This window comes from Myotis lucifugus, unplaced genomic scaffold, assembly GCF_000147115.1.
Source record: "Myotis lucifugus unplaced genomic scaffold, Myoluc2.0 scaffold_1177, whole genome shotgun sequence".
NCBI classification, from domain to species: Eukaryota; Metazoa; Chordata; class Mammalia; order Chiroptera; family Vespertilionidae; genus Myotis; species Myotis lucifugus.
In genome coordinates, this window is record NW_005872225.1 from 57,225 (window position 1) to 60,515 (window position 3,291).

Here is a 3,291-nt window from a genome sequence, read left to right on the forward strand (position 1 = left end):
GGGAAAATTATCTCAAACATTTTTCAACATGTTGCATGTCATCTATGGAAGCATATGGATAAAGAAGTTTCATTTTTTCAGCAAAATTCAAATAATTCTGTGAGTGTCTGCCCCCTGTAGTTCTGTTACATGATGCTGCCCCTTACAGGGACTTGTCCAACAATCACTGGCAATACTGTTTCCTGGATTTGTGATTATGTCACACAGAATTTAAAATTCTATAACCCTGCAGTCTCATTCCTTCCTAAACAATAAAAACAACAACTAGCCCGGCTGCTGTGACACAGTGTTTGAGCGTTGACCCATGAACCAAGAGGTCAAGGTTTGCTTCCAGGTCAGGGCACATGCCTGGCATTAAGGTTTGATTCCCAGTAGAGGGCTTATAAAAAGCAGCTGGTCAATGTCCAGAACACCCTCCAGGCAATATGGAGGCACCATCCCCACGGGCAGCTGGTCAATGTCCAGAACACCCTCCAGATCGATGGATGCGGCTCATGAGGTGAATCTCTAACATTGGGAATGCGCTTCCCGTGATCTCCGTGAGCCAGGCATACTTTCCGTGGAAGCTGAGCATGAAAATCATTAGGCCCAAGCGATCGTATTGGCCTTGGAAGAGGCCTGGCCTAATGAGGTCGTCCGGGTGGATGGGCGGGAGGTAGAGGCAGCGGTAGGTCATGCAGTCATACCGCAGTGTGTCATTCCATATCAGCAAAGTCCCGAATTACTCCCTTAGCCGTGTTGGTGAATCTCTTCGATGGTCTGTCTTCTTGCACTGGCTGGTGAGCCTGTCCTTCTGAATCTGCAGGTGGCGGCTGTGGGGCCTGCGGTGGCGGCCTTCCATGCACTCCACCGTGGCTGATTTCCTCTCCATCAGGCGAATTCTGAACGAGGCCTTGAAATGCATTGGGCCATCCACATGGGTGTTAAGACAAGGCCTGTACGTCCAACCAGTAATGCCTAAGCCGTCCACCGCTACATACAGCAGTGTTTTATAGTCGTTAATATCTCGCCGCCACAAACCCAAAATGTGTCAGTATGGGTGGAACAGCTTCGCATAGACTTCTTGGTAAGACGTACCTACAGTTTCCAGATTCTGCAAGTTTTCACAAAAGCCAAACTCCTCCTGGCATCGCCGTCTCCAGATGCTGTCGATGTGCAGGATGTGGCGGAATTTGGTGCAGACCTGGGCCAGGCTGGCCAGGTCGGTGCCGGGGAGAAAGGCACAGATCTCCACCAGCATCTCCACATGCAGGTCCTGCAGCGAGCAGAGCGGGGGCGGCCTGGGGCTGGCGATTCCTCCACTCCCCGCCCAGCACCGCGCTTCCCCTTCCTCCTGGAGGTGCTTTTCTGCAGGGGCCGGCTTGCCCTCGGCCGCTGCCTTCTCAGCTGGGCGCTGGCACTTCTGAGTACACCACTTGCCCTCGGCCTTTGCAGTCTGAGCCAGGTCCTGGCACTCCTGACAACACCCACATCCCGGCGAAGAGCCCAAGCCGCAGAGGCAAACGCACTCCTCCATGCCTCCTTGCTTACCAGCCACCACAGTGTGGGTCAGGGTGCCACAGCGGGGTTTTAAGCTGGTTGGGTCCTCCCTAAAGTCCAGCTACGCCCTCCAGGGCCTAGCCACGCCCCCTCAGAGAGGAGCCAATTGTAGGACTTTAAAACCATACCCATTAACAGTCACCACCCTTTCCCAGTGCCCCCTCCCTGTCCTCCCGCCCTAGCCCCAGGCAGTCACTAATCTGCTTTCTGCAAGGATATTTCTGTAGGGGGGTGGGGTGGGGGAGCAGGAGGGACTTTTCACAGGAATGCCGTAAAAAAACCCCAGAAAACTCTGATATATCTACACAATGGAATACTGTTCTACACTGTGGTAAAAAAGAAGGAGCTCTTGCCATTTGCAACAGCATAGATGGAACCAGAGAGAATTATTCTAAGTGATATCAGCCAGTCAGAGAAAGATAAATACCACATGATCTCACTCATTTGAGGAATATACAGAACAACTAGACTGATGAACAGGGACAGATCCAAAGACAGAGAAACAGTGATCAGGCTATCAATCCCCAGAGGGAATGGCGGGGAGAGTTGGGGTAAGGGGAAGACATCAATCAAAGGACTTGTATGCATGCATATAAGCCAAACCAATGGACATGGACAACAGGGGGATGGGAACATGAGTGCGGGGGGGGGGGCGGTTACTGGGGGGATGAGGACACATTTTAAATACTTTAAACCAATAAAGAAATTAAAGATTAAAAAAATAAAATAAAATAAAACCTTCATGAGAATGCTTAAAAATCGGACCCCTCCGTACATTGCCGGGTGAAATGTACAATAGTGGGGCCACGTTGGAAAACCAGAGTCACCCGATGGCCCGGAGGTTCCACATACCAAAAAGAAATGGAAACATGTTCACACAAAATCTTGTACACAATGTTCACAGCGCCGTTATTCATAAGAGCCTCAAACCGGAAACAACCGTAATACTCATCAACTGATGAATGGGTAAACAAAACGTGGTATACCCATACACTAGAATATAGCCTACATAACACTTTAAAATGTCATGCTAAGTGAAAAAAGCCAGTCACAACTAAGATGTCTTTAAATGGAAACACACATAAACAAGATGATGTACTGACTGATGGATGAGCAAGCTATGGCCAGAGGCTGGAAGGAGACTAGCTCTGCCTTTTGGCCAACAATAATGTTTTAGTACTTGCTAGTAGATAGAGTGTTTCTGCTATATTATAGAACATGAAGGGAATTTACTGTAAGCATGTAATATCTGTCATTTTAGTCAGAAAGTAATTTGTTTTTAGAATGCAATGAAAAATCTATACTTGCAGATCATAAAATTAATGGATCATGCAATAGAAATATGAACAATTTTATGAAGAGCTCCTTTATGGCAACGAAAATTAAAGAGCAAAGAAACAGGAAAAGATGCTCCTCTAATTACCAGTGGGAAGAAAACAATTGTGTTTACAAGAATCATTTTTTACACATGAGATTGACAACATTTTTGTAAATTTGATAAAGTACCCAAGTATTGGATAATCTGTGATTTCTTTTCAGTGGTGGAAAGGAAAGTAATTGGATTTTTAGGGAGTGTTCCTTGTGGGTCTACTCTGGGGACTATATTGAAGTGTAAATACATCAGATTGCAGGGGCGAGGAACCAATTTTCTGCCAATTGCCATTTGGGTAGTTAACACATCATTTGAGGGCCATACAACATGAAATGCAATTATTGACAATTAGGCTGCTGCAATTTGGTCAAGCCTTTAAA